At 36.3% G+C, this 20,802-nt stretch overlaps 1 protein-coding gene across 3 annotated transcripts in view; it reads right to left on the reverse strand.

The window, feature by feature from the left end:
- Tab2 (TGF-beta activated kinase 1 (MAP3K7) binding protein 2) overlaps positions 1-20,802 on the reverse strand; it is a 59,429-nt gene that overhangs the window by 33,382 nt on the left and 5,245 nt on the right. Inside the window, exon 2 of one of the 3 annotated variants that reach the window (XM_090337980.1) lies at positions 3,911-4,058. The exons of 1 other annotated variant lie outside the window; for it this stretch is intronic. The gene's annotated coding sequence lies outside the window, so the exon portion shown is untranslated. Of the gene's footprint in view, positions 1-3,910; positions 4,077-20,802 lie in introns of those variants that run through there. One more of the 3 variants, XM_090337981.1, reaches the window with a different exon arrangement.

Here is a 20,802-nt window from a genome sequence, read left to right on the forward strand (position 1 = left end):
CATTTACTGCATCGCCTCAAGGCCACAAATGCTAACCAATTCTTATAACTAGTTCTATGTTCTTCTAAAAGGAATGTGCAAGTCAGCCACACTAGGCAATTTATGTATTGTGGTTTTGTGGTGGGTGCTACCATTTTTTAAGCATTAAGAAAAGTGCAATAAATTTGAAACAATCCATGTTATATATAATTGACTACCTTGTATAAAATTTCCACTTCATATCTCATGATTACTTTCCAATCCAGATGAGAATAATGTTTCCTTTCAGTATCCTCCCCTTTCACAGTATTTTTTGGATAATTATCTCGGGTATAGATGTCATCTTTAAAAGACAGTAGAAGCTAGGTGTATTAATGAGTGTGTACTTACAGATAAAAAAGGGAAAGAGGAGAATGGAAAATAAAAGTGCTTCAAAAATTGTTTCATCTTAACACCAACCATAAACATTTATAACAAACCAATTAACTCAATAAAAGTATGTGAAACTTACAATAATCTAGTTAACTATTAAAGCAGAACTTTAGTGTGAGTATTCAAGAAAAGTTAGGTTTACCAAACAATCCCTATGCAGAGGTAAATCCCTTGCTTGGTCCCATGTAAGGGTCCTGTTCATTTCCTATAAGTTCCTCCTAGGGCTTGTCTAACTTTTTACTTTTTCTCATAGTAAAGTACTGGCCAGCTGTGGAAAGGTGTGTGTATGTGTACTGGAGTACACATGGTACTGGAGTATGATGATTACATTTACAAGTAGAAATAGCAAAAATGAGTTTGTTACTAATAATAAGGTATAGAATACTATCCATATATTTATCTGTATATTAAACATCTAATCTAGAAGAAAAACATACTTTTATAAAGAAGGTGCACAAAAGGACGATTACCTCAGTGTACAATATTACAACAATCTTTATGTCCATTAAAGAGAAATAAATAATATTGCATGGCTACCCCTCCTCCCCATTTTCTTGATAATACTGAGGTTCTGAACTCACAATCTTCCACTTGCTAGACAGGTTCTCTATCATGGAAAGCACCATTCCATCCCCTTTCTGGTTTAGTTATCTACCAGAGTCTTGACCTTTTTCCCTGGGGCCAGCCTCAAACTGAAATATTTCTACCTGGTATCTTTCTCCTATCTGGAACACAGGGATGCAGAACCATGCTTAATTTGAAATGGGAAGTTTCACTAACTCTGGTCCAAGCTCTTACTATGGATTTAGAGTTCCATGCTAAATGCTTACTCCATATAATTTTGGTTACTTCTTACAATTTTCCTGCAGTGGGGATTAAAGAGAAATTACAGCTAATACTCTCTATATGCTTGATAAAAAGAAAAAGGAAACTCTTTCATTAGAAATGACTAGTTTCTAACATTATCTCAATTTTACAGTCAACTTTTCAAGAATTCATTCACTTACATGCACATTGCTAAAATTTTCAACAGACTGACACTGCATTACCAATGTCCTTAATTTGACATTGAAAATGTATACATCATAGGGCCCAATTACATGAAGTCCCAAGTATTTTCTAAACATTCTGTACTGCTTATAATTTAGAATAGGAGTATGTAGAAATACTCTTGCCATTTCACTGCAATATATAATATAATGAATTCCATATTTCAGGGTTCAGTAGACACATTATCTTTTGTATGAAACTATTCTCTCTGGTGCTATCAAAAGTATATTCTTTCTCTAGTGTGATACTCCTTTCATATTAAAGCTGACTTCTAGTATCCAAGAGGGATCGGTTTCAGGAACTCTTGAGAACATTGGTATAAGCAAACAATGATGCTTTTGCATATAACCTATATACAGTCTCCCTTATACTTTAAATCATCTCTAGATTACTTATAATACTATAACACAATGTAAATTCTTCATAAATGGCAGCTACACTGTATTTCTTTTGTTTTATTTTTTTGCCAGTCCTAGAGCTTGAACTCAGGGCCTAAGCACTGTCCTTGGGCTTTTTTTTTTTTTTTTTTTTTTTTTTTTTTTTGCCAGTCCTGGGCTTGAGCTCAGGGCCTGAGCACTGTCCTTGGGTTTTCTCAAGGCTAGAGCTCTACCACTTGAGCCTTAGCACCACTTCCAGCTTTTTTTTTTTTCTTTCTATGTATGTGGTACCGAGGAATCGAACCCGGGTCTTCATGCATGCTAGGCAAGCACTTTAACCACTAGGCCAAACTCCCGGCCCTGTCCTTGGGCTTTCTCAAGGCTAGAGCTCTACCACTTGAGCCATACCACCACCTCTGGCTTTTTCTATGTATGCGGTACTGAGGAATGGAACCTGGGACTTCATGCATGCTAGGCAAGCACTCTACCACCAGGCCAAATTCCCAGCCCCAGACACTGCATGCTTTAGGGAATAATTCTTTTTCTTTCTTTCTTTCTTTTTTTTTTTTGCCAGAACTGAGGCTTGAATTCAGGGCCTGGGTACTGTCCCCAAGCTGCTTTTGCTCAAGGCTAGTGTTCTACCATTTGTGCCACAGCGTCACTTCCAGCTTTCTCTGTTCATGTGGTGTTGAGGAATTGAACCCAGGGTCTCATGCATGTAAGACAAGCGCTCTACAAGTAAGCCCCATTCCCAGTCTTAGGAAATAACTTTTTGAAGTCTATATATTCAATATAAATGCAGCTATGGTAGGCATAATCAACTTTCCACCTGCATTTGAAGCAGAACCATGGCTAAGGAGGCAAAGTATAATTGTCTATAAGCAACATGTATTCATTTCTATAATCCCTAATGAACTTAGCTTAGTGTTTTGCGTACTATTTACATTCAATAGTACAGAAAATTCCATTATTAGTAGCACCTCGGAAAATAACACTGGATTGATTGTATAAATCCTTCAATTTCTTCTTTCCTTCACTTAACAACTGACCCTGTAATAAAACTCTACTAGTTGCTCCTTTTCTAGGTTCTAATTTAACATCAATGAGATATATTTCTTTCACTTCCAAACAAACAATAATCAATGACCTAATGTTAACAAACTGCCTGACATTAAACACATTATGCATTTGCACTGGAAGGGGTTAGATAGGTGCTAGAATATTAAGATCAACTGTTAACATACACAGTTAGGATCAACCTGTTAAAAATGTCTAATTCATAAAATTCCTCTGTTCAAATTTAGGTGAGTTAAATTTTAAAATGAAAAGATATACATAGCTATCTACTCAGTAAGTTACCTTTTACAGATTTTTTTTCTAAACGTATACAAATTGGTAAAAGTAATTAACAACCATAAAAGCTAACTGTAACCATTTATGAGTAGTTTGTCTTGGTTAAAACCTATAGCATTAGCAAACCCCAGCTTTTAGTTTTGTTACATTTCAGGACAATTCCAATACTTACATGTTGTTCCTATCTGGCTTCTCTTAAGAACCAAGTTTAAAAATTAGCAAATATTAGCTATATACTTACATTACCTATGATTTCCAATTATTGAGAAATGCATTAACTCTTTATGTGAAGGTATCAGTAATTGCAAATGGGTGAGTGTATTAGGGGAGAACTTGTTCTATTTATTTCCCGATATTAACTTGCCTCATGTGAACCTATTAAAGGAGTTTACTGTTGTCAATGTTTACTTTTCAATGAGGATCACAGTGCTTGTAGCACATTTTTACAGGGCTTAACAAGAGCATTTCAAATTTATTTTTCTTAAGAAAGATTTTTTGCATTAGTTTGCTACTACTAGCAAACAAGTTAAATTAAAAAATACACAGGCAAGTTATGTTAAAGTCAATACTAGCTGCATGTTACCTCGATGTTAGGGATGTTACTGTATTTTAAAGCACAGGGACTGTAAGTTTTGAAAGTAAAGTCACGGTTGTTATAGAATTCATAGTAAGGCAGTTACACAGGCTAAGCTTGACTGGTGCCTTGGACTTTACCATACCTGGAAATAGAAAAATTCAAATTGTAGCTGTTCTTGTTGGCCCATTGCCATTTTTGCAGCTTACAAATTTTTAATTAAGTAACTGCAGTGAGCTCATCTCTACTGGATACTTCTTTTCCAGGGCAGGTCCAGGAACTGGGTCTGGAGCCTTGAAAGCAGAAGAGAAACTAGAGTAAACTAAAGGTAGGCAGAATAAGAAAACTGACCAGATAACATTATGAAATCTAATAGCAGTGAGGTAGTTCCTAAAGTCTCCAACATAAAATATTTTGAAGTGGGAAAAGAGCTTCTTAAAATACAAGTTACCAGAGGAAGTTTTGTAGTAAGGCATTCTCTTAATTTATCCAACTGCAGTTGGGACTCTCAATTCTAGATACTAAAAGGAGTATCTTTCATCTAAGGGCTCTTACCTTTCAGTATTTCGTATCAACTTTTACCTGCTCCCCTAATTTCCTATGATCAGTTCTAGGGGGTTTCTTGAGAAATGCTTTAGAAACATCTAGGGTATGAACTAAAATTGCAATTTCCAATTTCTAAAAACAACTGGTCCTGAACTTTGTTGGCGATTACCTTTTTCTATTATCAAGAGACAATTAATTTTTTTATATAGAAAAACAAAAACTAAATATGTAAAGGCAAAAATGACAAAGATTACAAAAGTCACAGGATATTAAAAGTAGACTATTAATACTAAGAATTGTATTTCTAGGATCTGGAAATTATGTCCTTATAGTGGGTAGGCTGGCATACTTTGGAGTTTTTCTAAGAAACAGATCTCATAGCAATCAAAATAAATTCAATTTCTGCAGCTGTTGAATGTGAGAATTCTAACAGGACAAAAAAATAGTGAAGACAAAGCTGCAGAGAACTTGACTCTCTGTATTTCTAGTAAGTTGACATAACAACAAAAAGTAAAAATAGTTTTGTGTACTTTTCATTTTTTTTTCTTGATGGCCAGTTTCATGGAAAAGAATTCTGGAAAAGACTTAGGTTCAAATCTGGTTTTAATATGGTCTTGACTTTAAACTTTCTGCATAAGATTCCTTTCTATTGAGTGGCAAACTATCATTCATGTCACTAGACTGTAATGACATGTAGCTGTAGTACAGAAAGCACGTAAAGATGGCACATATTATATCAACACAAATCTCACTTAAAAAAGTTACAAATTTGTAATACAGAGCTTTCTTAAAAACGTAATCTAATTTGGTTTTTTAAGTCAGGAAAGTCTTAGAAGGAAAAGAAAAGCCTTAAATATAGGCAATAATTTTCCTCTTACTGATGATAGAACAGTGAGTTCCACACAAAATTATTATTTACCAAATATGGCTCAAAGATCAGATTACACCTTCTCTGGCATTACCAAGTAATAGACCAAGCATCACAAGCCACAAGGCATTTTTTAAAAATGATTTCCTTAGTCACTTTAAATGTATTCACTACCACATTGTATTTCAAAATAGTTTCTTCAAAATGGAGAGATGGTAAGATTAAATTGGTCCATTTTTCAGATAGAAAAAATATCAGGAGGATTTCCCTTTACTACCTCATAGGCTTTTATTTAAGGACCATTGCAAGGGAACACACACACACACACACACACACACACACACACACACACACACACACACATAAGTGCAGCAAGGTAATAAAGTTAAAATCTTCTTGGATCCTATATATATATCCCTGAATTAGTTATCTAGATTTCAGCTTTTGTTACAAAATAGCACCAGTATTCATGATATTTGTTACCTAAGTTGATGTCTTTTGACCTCATCTACAAGGCAGAAGCAGCTGCTCCAGCATTCAGAACATGAAACTCACCCTAGCTTGCATAAATTTACTATGTTCTGGTCCTACTTACCAAGTCTGCTAAAACCCATCAGTGTGATTTTCTCCCCCCCCCCTCCCTCCTCCGCCTCTCTCTCTGCCAGTCCCGGTGCTTGAACTTAGGGTCTGAGCACTGTCCTTGAGATTTCTCAAGGCTAGCGCTCTACCACTTGAGCCACAGCACCACTGGCTTTTTCGATGTATGTGGTACCAAGAAATGAAACCTAGGGCTTCATGCATGCTAGGCAAGCACTCTACCACTAAGCCACATTCCCAGTCTAACTAATTACTTTTCATTACTAACAAAGACACAAACCAGACACTAGTGGCTCATACCTATAATCCTATCTATCAGGAGGCTGAGATCTGAGGATCACAGTTTGAAGCCAGTCCTGGTAGGAAAGTCCCTGAGACTCTTATCTCCCCCCAATTGTCCAAAACAAACAAACAAACAAACAAAAAGCCACAAGTGAAGCGGTGGCTCATGTGGTCATTGGTGGCACACTAGCGTTAAGCAAAAAAAAAAAAAAAAAAGCTCAGGGAGAATGCCCAGGCCCTGAGATCAAACCTCAGGACCAGAAATAAAAGCACGTGTGTGCATATATGTGTATACACATGCGCACATATATATACATACAAACGCACATGCACGCGCGCACACACACACACACACACACATACTACATTGTGGTCTGTTGCTTAAAACTGTAACAGAGAAAAATGCTCAAGTTCAGTGAAGTTAACAAAATAATTTCTTTTTTTCATCCAAACACATGTAACTCTCTGAATTCTCTCCTCATATCTCTTTAGGGTCATGTAGTCTGGATTAAAACCCTTCTATTAATATTAAGCACACCTTATTTTATTTCCCATTAGTCCATATACCCTTAGGAATTCGGTCAGGCTTGTTTCAACACATTGGCCTCTGTTCTTTGCCATATTTTACTGTCCTTACTTAGGAGTGAAAGCTGTAACTGTTCTTTAAGACCAGCTCCACTTTCAATTCCTTCTTGAACCTTAGCCTCCAGTTTCAGTCCACATGGACTCTATCCTTACAACTACTAATTACTAATGTTCCTATGAATCAACACTTTATGGTTCAACATTTAATATATTCTCTTAAAGTTTCACTTCTTTGGGGACATGGATTAGGTGATTAGATACAGAATTTTGACAGCGCATAACACAGCACATAAAGCGCACAGTGAGTAAAGTGCTCTCAATAAACATTAGAAGATCACTTATTTGGCAACTTCAAATACCTGAAAATGTATGAGGAAAGCCAAAAATCCCAATTAGCAGCTAAAACAGACATCATAAATTAAGCTTATAAAGTTCACCTCTAAGAACATATATCCCTTTACGTATCAAAAACCTAGGAACCTACTTATGGGGCAGCAATGAATCTTGAGTAATAAACAGGGAAGGAGTACTAAAGAATAAGGGCAAGGAGTTTGGCCTAGTGGCAGAGTACTTGCCTAGCATGCACAAAGACCCAGGTTCAATTCCTCGGTACTACATACGTAGAAAAAAAGCCAGAAATGGTGCTGTGGGCTCAAGTGGTAGAGCTTTAGCCTTGAGAAAGTTCAAGGACAGTGCCCAGGCCCAGAATTCAAGGCAAAAAAAAGGTATGAAAATATGAAAAGGATTCATTCATTCCTAAACTGGTAAGTATATACACCTTGGGCCAGACAGTGTTCTAGAATATAAGGATTCATTTCTCACACAACTAACTGAATGCCAGGCTTTGGACTAGAACCTAGGGTTCCTGATTCACTTGGAAGCTCTGACACAGAAAGCTATTTCTGTCTTCCAGAAAAGATTTAGTACACAAAGTAGAGATTTGTGTGTGTAAGAGTCCCTATTGAAATATTATAAAGAAATCAATTTGGAGCTAAAAATATCTATGTAATGTGTATATTTTAAAGCAGCCAAACAAGATTTCTCTATAAATGCAGATTGGAGGGAATTTTCCATTGTATTAGGGAAGTAGTTGGTACTTTACCCCATGATTAACATTTGAATCATAAAAACTCAATTACTTGTGTTTCTAACAGAGCTTTCTACAAAAGCTGTCCCACTAATTTCACAGTCAAGTTTATCTATTGAAATACTGATGACAGCAGGGTGAGGCAACAATGACAGTGACATGCTTATTCGAAGGAGATCAAAACATGGTTATGTGAGCTAAAAACAAGGAACTGTACTCTGCATACATCAAGCCCTATAGTTGTTCATGGTTTTTTCATGGCTTAATGTGGGAAATGATTTTTTCCTAAAGAGAATTTCTTAGACTAATAGCAAGGAATTTAGAGGGGGGGGAAAAGACAAAGTTGAATTGGAATAAATATAGTAACATTCTGACAATACTCTGCCACCAACCTAAGTTGTTTAACACTAAATTGCCTCCCACCTAATTATGTAATTCTCTTAATTACCAATGGCATGGTTATGAAACTAGAAATATCAGAGCCATGTCTCCAGTGGTTTACTTTCCATATTTAACCAATGGCAAAGTTCACTAGTCAATCTCAGAAGTCTCTTGTATGCATCCCTTTTTTTTTTAAAAAAATTCTTTTATTGTAATTAATAGAAGGGTTACATTGTATTAGCTAGATAGAAGGTGCATTACTTCACAAACATTGATACCTCTTCTCATGTTTTTGTCCCCATTTCCCTCCACCGACTCCCTTCCCACATCCTCAATTTTCTATTTCCACCTAATATTCTAGTTCAGGTTGTTACCTGAATCATCACAATGACAGCAACCTTACTGGTTGGCTTTTATTAGTATTTTGAAGCGGTATTTCCAATGATAACAAACTCACTAGCTGTCTGGATGGATTATCTATTTTCCTCCACAAGAGAGATAAGAAATTTTTATGAAATTATAATGGATATTGAATTTCAATAGAAGTTGCTGACAATGACCTAGGAAATAATGGGAAAAAGGACAGGTTAGAAGTTACTTGAGGATAAAACACTTACAATAGTTAAAAAAAAAAGTTAAAGTGTAAGAAAGAATGGCATCAAAAAAGCCAAATGAAGATGTGGTTATAAAGTTTGTTTGGCACACAGTATGCCTAACTGATTTAAGCTTAGTGATGCTATTATACAGGTGTGCTTTCTTTAACACTGACATGCTTATTTGAAACCAAGAGGTCGACTGAGGTGGCTCATGCCTGTAATCCTAGCTACTCAGGAGGCTGAGATCTGAGGATTCCAGTTCAAAGCCAGTTTGGGCACTAAAGAATGTGAGATTCTTATCTCCAATTCATCAGCAGAAAAAAGGAAGTGGGGCTGTAGCTCAAGGAGTAGGGTGGTAGCCTTGAGCTGAAGAGCTCAGGAACAATGCCCAGGCCCATAGTTCAAGCCCCATGACCAACAAAAAAAAGGGGGGGGGAAAGAGGGGGGTCTCCAAGGGATACTCAACCAAACCTGTACTCTGTAATCTCAAACTCATTTACTTTAAAGCCAAGCAAGTCTATTAGCTTTAAACTGTGGTAGTCTGTGCTCATTCACTTACAAATATCTAATAAAACCTCATATGCTAAGGCACTGTACCAACTTACATTTATTAAAAAAAATCATTGAAAAGTAAAAGAGATTAATTATAATGTGGTAAGTTTTACAATAGGGTTAAATATAACTGTTAGAAATATACAAGTATATCATATCAAATATGTATGATTAAAGAATAACATATTTCCAGAATCTGTCCCTCAAATTACTGTGTCCTTAATATCAGATACTCAATAGTCTGAGGACATATAAAACCAATTCAAATTTTTATCAAGTTCTCAACATACTAAGTAATCCAAGTTTTTGCTAACAAATCCTTAAGTAAAGAAAAAAGAGCTATGTGTATAGTTTTCAATAAATACTATGACTTCTTGGTACTCAAAACTGAATAATTAAAAGTTTCTATTTCAATTTGATTATCTTGCCTAAACTCCATTTCATGTATGAAATCCCCTACTTGATATCACCAGTTATGCATCTAAATGGCACTTCAGAGTTAATGTGTCAAGCCAGGAGTGGTGGCTCATGCCTGTAATCCTAGCTACCCAGGAGGCTGAGATCTGAGGATCGTGGTTCAAAGCCAGCTCGGGCACTAAAGTCAGTAAGACTCTTATCTCCAAGTAGCCACCAGAAAACCGGAAGTGGCACTGTGGCTAAAGGAGTAGGGCAGTAGCCTTGACCTGAAAAGCTCAGGGAAGTCCCACAACTGACGAAACTAATGTGTCTAAAAACAAGCTACTGATTGCTTAGCACAGTCAAAGCTTGCTACTTTACCACTCTTCCCTCCCCACTCCCCACCTCATCCAACAGCAACTCCATACTTACAACTGCTTAGGAGTCATCCTTAAATTCTTTATGTCTTACATCCAAATCAACCAGCAATTTCTGCTCACACAGGTTTTGAACAGGTTCAAAATCCATCCCATTGAACCCTTTCCTGTTACTACCAGATGCCAACCACTACTACCTCTCCTTATGATTATTACAGTAATTTCTAAAACGGTCTCTCTGCTCACATCTTTTGTTTCATTCCCTGGGTATAATGCTCATACAGTAAATATTTAAAAAGGGAAGTTAATGAAGCACTGGTGGCTTTCCTAGCTACTCAAAAGGCTAAGATCTGAGGGTGGTAGTTCAAAGACAGTCAAATTCCCAAGACCCTTACCTCCCAATCACCTGCCAAAAAGCCAGAGTGAGTGCTTGAGGCCCTGATAAGCTGAAGCACTGGTGTGTATGCGAGCACATGTGTGTGTACACAAGAGAGAGAAGGGGAGAAGTGGGGGGGGGAGGGGAGGAAACAGTTCCTAGTAACCTGACATGCAGCATTTATACAAACTCTGCAGTCAACAAATATTTAATGATGAAAGATTGAATGCTTTCCCTTAAAATCAAGCTTGTTTGCTCTAATCATTTCTACTAAACATAATCCTGAAAGTGCTGGTCAGAGTAGGCTAATGAAAAAAAAGGAAATAAAATGTTTAGAAAAAGAGAATTAAAACTGCCTATACTTAGACACAGTAGAAAACGGAACCTGTATTAAAGCTGAGTGCTGGTGGCTCACACCTGTAATTCTAGCTACTCAGGAGGCTGAGCTCTGAGGATCGAGGTTCAAAGCCAGCCCAGGAAGGAAGTCTGTGAGACTCTTATCTCCAGCTAACCACCAGGAAACTGGAAGGGGTGCTGTGGCTTAAGTTGAAGAGCACTAGTCTTGAGCTGAAGAGTTCAGGAACAGCACTCAGGTTCAGAGTTCAAGCCCCACAACCGGCAAAAAAAAAAAAAAAAAAAAATCGCAAAGTCTCAGAATATAAGGCCCAACCACAGAAATCAACTATGTTGACATATGCTAACAGGGAACAATGTGTAATTAAAATCAAGACTATAACAGCCACTTAAAATAATTTAGGTATGAATCTAACATAGGAGTTGTATGCTGTAAACCAAAACTTGCTCATGAAAGAAATGAAAAATGTAAACAAAATGGAGAAACACATCATGTTCATGGACTGAAAGATTTGATAAAATAAAAATTTTTCCCAAAATGAATTGCAGATCTAATGAATTCTTACCAAAAATTCATATATATATATAAAACTTCATATATATATAATAGATTCTAAATGGCCCTACAGAAAGGAACTAGAATAGCAAAAACAATTCTGTAAAAGAATAAAGTCAGAGAAATTTCACCATATTTTAAGACTTAGTCTAGTTACAGCATTTGAAATAGTAAGGCATTAGTGGAGGGACAGACACAAAGATGAATAAAGAACACAGAATTCAGAAATAGACCCTAAAATTATGGTCTTTAGGATTTTTGACAAAACTGCAAAAGCAATTTAACGAAGTGCTGTCTTTTCAATAAGTGATGCTGGAACAAAGACTATCCATAGGCACAAAGCCTCCTCAACATTACATAAAAATTAAGTTAAAATAGATCACTGATCTATATACACAAGCTATAGACATTTAAGGAAAATGTTAGGAGAAAAATCTCTGGCACCTAAAGTGAGGTGAAGTGTTGTAAGAATTGACAAGAAAGGCACAATCTTTGTGTGTGTAGGGGGGAGAGGGGGTGTGTCATGGGGCTTGAATTCGGCCTGGGTGCTGTCCCTGAGCAGTTTAGCTCAAGGCTATCACCCTATCCCAGAGCCTGGGTGTTGTCCCTGAGCTCTTCAGCTCAAGGCTACCACTCTACTCTTGAGCTAAGCCCTACTTCCCCGTTTTCTAGAGGTTAATTGGAGATAAGATTCTCAGGTTCTTTTGTGCCTGGGCTGGCTTTGAACCTTGTTCCTCAGATCTCAGCCTTCTGAGTAGCTAGGATTACTGAGTAGTAGGATTACTACTGTGCAGTTGCAAGGCACAATCTTAAAAGAATAACTAAAATAAATGGTAACCAGATTTTTTAAAAAAGCAAATTTCATTGAAATTAAAATTTTTGTTCAGCCAAAGATACAGTTTAGAGGATACAGAAAGAGGAGCAGGATGCTAGGAGAAACTATTTGTAACTCAACATACACAATAAGGGATTTGGATCTATAACGCATAAAGAACTCACTAAACTCAACAAAAGAAAACAATGCAATTAAAATACAGTCAAAGGACTTGAACAGACCTGAAGGAAAGACAGAAAAGGGGGCAAACATGTGTTTAGCATCATTAGACATCATTAGGGAAATAAAAACTAATCTTAATAGATGACATTCACCGGTTACTGACAGTACCAAGTGTGGTGTGGATGAAGACACTGGAATTCTCATATTTTTCACATATTGCTGCTGGAATATAAAATAGTATGGCTTCTAGGGCAGTCTGGCCATTTGTCATACAGTCTAACTATACTTCTCACCACTTATCCTGTAGAGATCATATATTTTCACAGGTAAAACTGTTCAGCAGCTTTTATTTTGTAGCCCCAAAATAGAGACCACAAAGTCTTTCAAATTATTGAACTGCATTCAATAATATACTTCTCAATATTAACCAGTTATAAACTACTGACATATGCAACAATTTGACTAAATAAAGTGCATTATGTAGGGCAAATAAAAAGTGAATTACAAAAACAACATAATGCCACGGGTGGTGGCTCATGCCTGTAATCCTAGCCACTCAGGAGGCTGAGATCTGAGGATCACAGTTCAAAGCCAGCCCATGAGACTTTTATGTCTAATTAATCACTAGAAAGCTGGAAGTGGCACTATGGCTCAAAAGGGTTAGGGTGATAGTCTTGAGCTGAAGAGCCCAGGCCCAGAGTTCAAGGCCCAAGACCCACAACAAAACCATAATGTAGAAATTCATGTATATAACATTCTCAAGGTGATAAAATTGTAGTAACAAGGTGGGCTTGGTGGCTCACATCTATAATCCTAACTTACTCAGGAAGCTGAGAACCGAGGACTGCAGCTCAACACCAGCCTTGGCAGAAAAGTCCCTGAGACTCCAAACTCCAACTAACCACCAAAAAGATGGAAATAGAGCTGTAGCTCAAGTGCTAGAGCCTTGAATAAAAAAAGCTAAGTGACAACAGAAAAGATAAAATAATGGCATTCACTGGGAAGTAGGTGAAATTAGAGTGAATCACGTTAAGTAAGTCAAGACCAAAGGAATAAAAGGCACATGATATCCTTAATAAGTGGATATTAGGTCCAAATAGTACAAGAGCAATGACTCAATATTTGGGTACCCAAGGTTATGGACATGGTCTTGGAGATATAAACATAACTACACAGACATAAAAATATATGATGGGATATATACGCTATAGACATAATATGCTATATTTATAGATTGATATCTATGACATACAAACCCTCAGCTTAATTTTAATTATGTTCTAAAATCTATGTGCCAGTGATTGTATATAATCAATTCTTGAATACTTGTCTGTTAAACATGACATTTGAAATATGATGTAAAAATCAATGTCAATAAAATCTTTAAAAAAAAAAAAAGCTAAGTGAAAACTCAAGTCCCCGAAGGTCAAGTCCAGTACCTGCTGTACATACAAAAAATTACAGTAACAGAGAACAGATTGGAGCTTGCCAGGGGTTTTTAAGGCTATGGGGAACAGTAAGATTACAAAAGGATAAGACAAAGGAATTTCTTTGTGATGAGAAAACAATTCTACAGCCTGACTGTAGAAACCGGTGACAATGCTAAACACAAACACCAATAAGTATGTTAAGTTCTAAGAAACAAGGAGAAGTGTAATCTGTTATATCTTAGAACACTTCTTAACTTCCTGTCTCATGCTGAATAAAATCTCAACTCCTACCGAAAAGTAAAATCCCTATATGAGATTTTACACATTCCCTTGTATCTCATCTGTCTTCTTCCCTCTCTCTCTCAATTATGCTGAACTGCCTCCTTGTTCCCAGAAAATGGCAAGCAGGCTCCCATCTAGAAGTCTGTGTGTTCTGCTCTTCTATTTGTAAAGTTCCTTTTACAACTTCATTGAGGCACTTATTCAAATGCCACTTAATCAGAAAACAGGCCCTTGTGGGGCTCATTCCTGTAATGCTAGGCTCTCAGGATGGTGATATCTGAGGACTGTTGTTCAAAGCTAGCCTGGGGAAGGAAAGTCCGTAAAATTCTATTTCCGATTAATTAGCAAAAAAGCCACGTGATAGTGCCAGGTCCTGAGTGCAAGCTCCAGTATCAGCAGGAAGAAAAAAAATAGAAAAAGCTTTCCCATCTCCTTCCATTTAAAGACCTTACCTGAACAAAATAACTATAAAGGAACTGGTGCTTTGGTTCAAGTGGTAAATCACTAGCCTTGAGCACAAAAAGGCTAAGAGACAGCATGCCTAGGCCAAGTTTAAGCCCCACAAGGCTTAAAGTTTAAGCACCAAAAGGCTGATGGCTCAAGTGGCAGAGAACTGCCTAGGAAAGCCCAAGGATCTAAACTGAAAGACCAGTACTACTGAAAAACAAAACAAACTTAATAAAATTCAAATGGCTTCCTCATTTGTTATTCGTTTGGTCTGTTTTGGATTGGTGAATATCACACTCTATTCCTTTCTCAACTCCCTCACCTACTCATCTTATTTATCCCATTATAAGCTTTAATTCAGATTCTTTTCAACTCTCCAAAAAATGGTCATAATCTGATTTCCTTACTGCAGCTGGAGTCTTTCTAGAATGCTGATCTAAGTATTTGCTTTCCATCACTGATAGGATGAAGTAAAACTTTAAGAGTATATAAGCACCTTCATGCTCTCTCTAATTTTCCTCTCACTTCCTACTAATAAGGAGCCTAATGCATATACCATGGAACTCCTCACAATTACTGAACTTTTGGCTGCTGTCTTTTCTTGTCCAAAATGACCTCTCTACCTATCCATCTATCCCACAACCAGATTTCTTCTTTGCCTAACATAAACTCAGACTGTTGTCTCTCCTCCTCCTCCTCCTCTTCCTCCTTTCTTCTTTTTTTGACCAGTCCTGGGCTTGGGCTCAGGGCCTGATCAATGTCCCTGGGCTTTCTCAAGGTTAGAGCTCTACCACTTGAGCACCACTTCCAGCTTTTTTTCTATATATGTGGTACCAAGGAATAGAACCAGAATCTTTGTGCATGCTAGGCGAACACTTTACCTCTAGGCCAAACTCCCAGTCCAGATCGTTATCTTTCTTAGTATGATTTTCCTGTTTTATCTCTAAAAATAAAATCTCTTACTGAATCAGATAATCCCTTCCATGGACCCTACTTTAATTGTCACAGTATTTATTATAGTATATCATTCATTTCTAAACATGAATCCAGAACGACAACTGTGTCTTATTAATCTGTTCGACTTCCTTTTTTATCAAGTACCTGGCACATTCTATGAATTCAAGACTACTAAATTAGTTTGAATAATAAGATTTAAGACATGAGAAAAAAAAAAAGTAATGGAGAGTTTCTTGGGTGGGCAGCTATTCTACACAGAGGTGCCAGGAAACTTTTTGGAGTGTCTTTTTATTTTTTTATTTTTGGTCCTGAGCTTGAGCTCTGGACCTGAGCACTGTTCTTGGGCTTTTTCAAGGCTAGTGCTACTACCACTTGAGCCACAATACCATTTCCATTTCCAGCTTTTTTCTGTGTATGTGGTACTGAGAAATCAAACCTGGATCTTTGTGCATGCTAGGCAAGCACTCTGCCACTAGGCCAATCTCCCAGTCCATTTTTATTCTTTCAATTATGCCATATTTTATATAAAAGTTGAAGAGCTGATTAGAAAGCTTGCTTTGGCTAATATCACCAGTTCAATTCCCATGAACTAGCTATTTTCCCCCAAAAGGTTCCACTTTCAGAACCATAGCAATGTCACTGGACAGTCATCCTTCAGAAACATGTCATTATTCTTGAGAGGAAAATCTCATGAAGAGAATAAAGATGTCTCACTTCAAGTCAACCAATCACTCTAGTTAGGAATTCTCAACCTAACCAGCATGTGTCAGTGCTTTTTCTTTTTTTAATATATAAAAGCAGAATTGCCATATGTAGAAGTAAAAATTTTCTTTTGAAATCCCCCCTTCCATTTGCTTATTTTTCCACTTCCTAGGAAGTCATCATTAAAATGGCAAACAGTATGTTAATCAAATACAATTCTGCTACATGCTCATTACAAGAGTAAATAGCAAGTTACCCTCAATTCAAATATACAATACCTATATTACCAGACACTATTATTTGACCTTGATCTTTTAGACATTCATTTGAGCACATTTTTTTCACTTCTAGTACCTATGTAACTGTGGTTGATTACATATCTGTTTAAGTGAAGAAGAGCAGATGCCCATTTACCAAGTTACAAACTGTTTTTTAGCATGCATGAAATCCTAGGGTTGATTCCTCAGTACCACATATACAGAAAAAGCCAGAAGTGGTGCTGTGGCTCAAATGGTAGAGTGCTAGCCTTGAGCAAAAGCAGGTCAGGGACAGTGCCCAGACACTAAATTCAAGCCCCAGAAATGGCAATAAACAAAACAAAACTGGACATAGGATTAAAGAGTTATCAATCTCTAAGATAAGAGATGACACACACACATATATATATATATAAACTACAGAATACTGTAAATATTTTTAAGAAAATGTAGTCTGTTTTTAACTATTTCAAAAGGAATTTAATTTCTATTTCAACAGAAATAATGTTATTCATAGTCAAATCAGAAAGAGTTCTGAAATTCAGTAATTAATAGAATTATATGATTAATATTAAATATTAATCTCCGCAAGCTGCATTTAATACTAGTAGAGTAGATCACTGTACAATAATCAAACCAGCTCACTCAACAGATTAAGACAAAAATCCAAGTGATAGACACAGTTAATCCAGTAAAAACCACACACACATACACACACACAGAAGTATAAATGAGCAGTTTCCCTTATAAATGTGAAATATATACACAGAAAGTTCTATTGAAATAACTAAAAAAAAGGCTAGCAATTTAAATCTTTAAATGGATAAAGTGGCATAAATTTTATATTACTACATTTAACTTCATATTTGAGGGGTTTTCAAATTCTTGCCAATCATCAAATGCCTTTTTGACATAAGTACAGATTATAGATCCATTGCTTTGTCCACAAGAAGAGGTAAGAAAATGCAAAACATTAATATCCTGTATGCTTATTTTATGATACTAAAAAATGCTATTTTGCACCAGGTACTATTCAGAAGCAGGAAATCAAGATCAAAGTTCTATTCCAGTGAGACTTCATCTTTAAAAGAACCAGCAAAGGAAAGTATTTACTTTACCCCCGCGCTTAGGCATCACAATAGGCAAAACAATATAGAGATTATTCCTTTCATTCTATTTGTAAAACCAAGAAAGCAGAGACGCTGAAGAAAAAAACCTAGTAAAGCAAAATTTCACTATGAAATTATTTCCTATCATTAAAGCTATAGAATTGTCAATTAATTATGTAATGAATACAACTACAACAAGAATTCACCTTGCTTTATTTTAAAGGAAGCCAATATGAAAAAGATAGATGTAAAGAACACTGTCCCCCAAAGCACAGGATGGGCTGTGAGTATGGCTCAGAGGAAGACCCTAGCATACATAAAGTACTGCATTCCGCCCCTGGCCCCACAAAGCTAGCACAAAATCTCTTTTACATTTTGAGTGCTACTTAATTAGTGCCACTAGATTCTAGGTAAATACTGTGCTACATCTAACACAAGCAATGAAGAAAATGTGGTTAAAACTCTACCACATAAAGTAGATATTACCATACTCATTAGCTAAAGTTTGCGTGACATATCCACATGAATACAGTTAGCAATTAAACTCACACTTGAATGTACACTAATCTGAGTTTTTCTTCTGATACCAAATTGGCCTCCAAATAAGATTAAGATATTTAATTGTTGGAGAGTGACAATCTGACAAGCTAAGATACCAACTAAAAATCCAAAGTAATATTCCTTCAGTTGCTAAGAATTAAAAATCTATCTCTAAATTCATGTTAGAGTTATTGTTTTTGGTGATTTCTTTGCCTAGTCAAAATGTACCTGGTGGGGAATCAATGGGTTGCAAGGTCAAGTTGCTGAGTTGAAATTTTTATTTGTATTAGCAAGTATTCTCTACTTGATGAAAGTAGAAAAACCACTCCAGGGAACTGGCATTGTCTCGACAGCTGCATCAGGCAGCATCTTTGGATGTGTGGCCAATAATCTGACAGCAAGTAAGCTTATGAGACTCCTAATTTTGTTGATGCTAAAAGGTTAACATCAAGGTATGAAAGGCTAGATGTAATTTTCTTAATGTAAATAAATCTAGAGTCAAACCTTAAAGACTCAATAGTATTATTTAATAATTCAGATCAAAGTAATTAACATACTAGATATAAGAATTTTCAATTCTATAAATAATTAATATTCATAGATTTCTACCAAAATCTCTAACTTTTTTTTTTTACTCTTGCTTCCTCCTCTCTCTTTACAGGGCCTTTCTAGACACCAGTTAATCATTTGGCTTCTGTGATTTCTAGTAGAAGCACTGGCATTACTAGATTTGCTCTTACTTGTAAATGAAACAAAAGTATTATTTTCTGTAAGGAAGCAATTGAATGACCACAACTTCTTACTTTATTCTGCTTTCCTCTGCTGTACCTGTCTGTATGTAAATCAGACTTTTGTTTCTGAAGCCACTCAAACTACCATCTTGCAGTAGTACTTATTTCCAGTGGTATATAAATTATTGATGAGGTAAAGAAAAACTTGCAGCAGAAAAGGAAAAAGCTAACTAGTGCTAAAATTTCAACTTCTGAGGAATAGTTACTGTTAAAGTGGGTAGGACAGTAGGTGGGATGATTTTCCACATTATAGGAATGGAAGTAAACATCTGAGCCAGTTTATTATACATAAAATGGATCCAGCAAAAATCGATGTTTCACAGAAACTGCCTTAAAGGGATAAAAGAAACGTGATTAGTAAGTTAGTTAAGAGCACATAATTATGCACGACTGATCATTTTTCTACTCTTCTTTTAAAAAGGACTGTATTCTGTTGAACATGGTGATGCATGCCTTTAATCCTAGCTACTAGGAGGCTGCAGCAGGAAGATCACAAGTTGAAGATTAGTCAGAGACCCTATCTCAAACTAAGGACTGAGGATGTAGCTTAGAGGCAGAGTGTTCGCCCTGCACCATTCAGGACCTTGGGTCTGATCCCTAGCACCAGTGGGTTGGGTAGAGAGTGACTAATCCTTTCCATGTAAGTCAACAGCATCTTAAGAACAGCTTAATGAACAGTACTAGCTTCAAACAACTGACATTTTTTTTCAGTTTTTAGGACTTTTTTTTTTCTTTCTTTCTTTTTTTTTTTTTTTTTTGCCAGTCCTGGGCTTGAGCTCAGGGCCTGAGCACTGTCCTTGGGATTTCCTCAAGGCTAGCGCTCTACCTGAGCCACCGCACCAATTCTGTTTTTTCTATGTATGGTGGTACCGAGGAATCGAACCCGGGTCTTCATGCATGCTAGGCAGGCACTCTACCACTATGCCAAACTCCTTGCTCCTGGCTAGATTTTTTTAAAATAGCAATCAGAAAACAGCATTATCATTTGTTTTAAAGCTAGAGATTCAGTGCAGTCCCTACCCTTTCATGCTGAATACACTTCCAAACAGGGTGATATGCCCAAAACAACAACAAAAAAAAAACCCCTACAACTACATATTATTTAACACTTAAGACATACAACACTTCAGACTACAACTGAAGCACCTAGTAAACTGGATAAAAACTATCAGGAAAAGAAAACAGGATCCATTCTTGATAAGGTTAATTCAGAAATCATGATTTAAAAATTAAAATTATTTAGCCTGAATAGCTATTGTGATCTTGCATCAAAAGCTCATTCATTTTTTTTCATCCTTGTAAATTTTTCCTTAATACTTGTAAATTCTCTGAAATACCTTATGTACAGCAAATGGGAAAAATATGACAACTGAGAACATTTCCTAAATACTACGCGCCAGACACTACATTAAATGTTTTGTAAGTATTTACCTGAATTAGAATTTTATATTATATTTGTTTTCCTGTCAAAATGCTTAGAATCAGTTTATCAACCTATTTGAAGCCACAGTGTTCCTTCACCAGAACAGGCTGAACTGATATTACATTAACTATATAACACACACAAACTGCAGAAAGTTCCAGTGACTCTAAGTTAAGAGTTGTACATTAATCTTGTGCTATCAGGCAAGATAGTTTTAGGAGGCAAGATGAAACACACATTAAACAATGTCCATAAAGTGTTATAAGAGCTTCTTGGATCATCAACAACCATGCTTATTTTATAAAATTTCAGACAGGCAATAAACAAAAACGTTGCAACTTGTTGAGCTGCTACTATATATAATGTAATCTGCATTAAATGAATAGTTGAGTTGCCCAACAATTTTTACAGACATTATGAAATGCATTTTACAGATTAGAAAACAATTCAGAAAAGCTGAGAGAATGTAACTGGCCCCAAATATAGTTGTAAACCTAGTAAGTGGCAAAACAAGGATTTAAACTAGCTCAGTAAATTCCAAAATTTTCT

The sequence above is a fragment of the Megascapheus bottae genome, chromosome 8 (genome assembly GCF_031878675.1).
Source record: "Megascapheus bottae isolate mThoBot1 chromosome 8, mThoBot2.hap1, whole genome shotgun sequence".
Lineage (NCBI taxonomy): Eukaryota > Metazoa > Chordata > Mammalia > Rodentia > Geomyidae > Megascapheus > Megascapheus bottae.